Source organism: Propithecus coquereli, unplaced genomic scaffold, assembly GCF_000956105.1.
Source record: "Propithecus coquereli isolate 6110/MARCELLA unplaced genomic scaffold, Pcoq_1.0 Scaffold3, whole genome shotgun sequence".
In the NCBI taxonomy this organism is placed as follows: Eukaryota; Metazoa; Chordata; class Mammalia; order Primates; family Indriidae; genus Propithecus; species Propithecus coquereli.
The window spans coordinates 3989415-3989932 of NW_012148618.1; positions in this window are offsets into that span (position 1 = coordinate 3989415).

The window sequence follows — 518 nt, forward strand, 5'->3', positions numbered from 1 at the left end:
ATGTAATTCTAGCTCAAAGTCAAGGTGAGTTAACCTATTCCAATATGTCAATAAACTTTTTCATAATTATTCCCTATGCTATTTAATTCCTTATTCTGGCTGCTATCTGCTTTTACACTTATTCTCCTTAGGATAAGACTCACGTCATGTCCATAGCAATTCCAACAGAAGAAGCATGTCTGAGACTAAAGCCACTCTTCCCAATGTTAAATATATTTCTATCCTACCATTTTACCTGTATAAAGACAACAGCGTCTTCAGAGACTCTGACCGAGATTTTCCTGTGTTTTCTGACATGAAGTGCCATATAATACCTTGCCAAAGGAACATGTAAGGCTAATTACATAGATCTCAACACGACAGTGACCAAATAATACTGCAAAAATACGATCATTTATGAGCTCCTTTGCCCCTAGAGAATCATTTGCTTTGGCCAGTGCAACCAAAGGATATAAAAACTCATAATGAGACACTGGAGAGATAAAGGGAAACAAATTGAAATGTTTTTATTTAATATC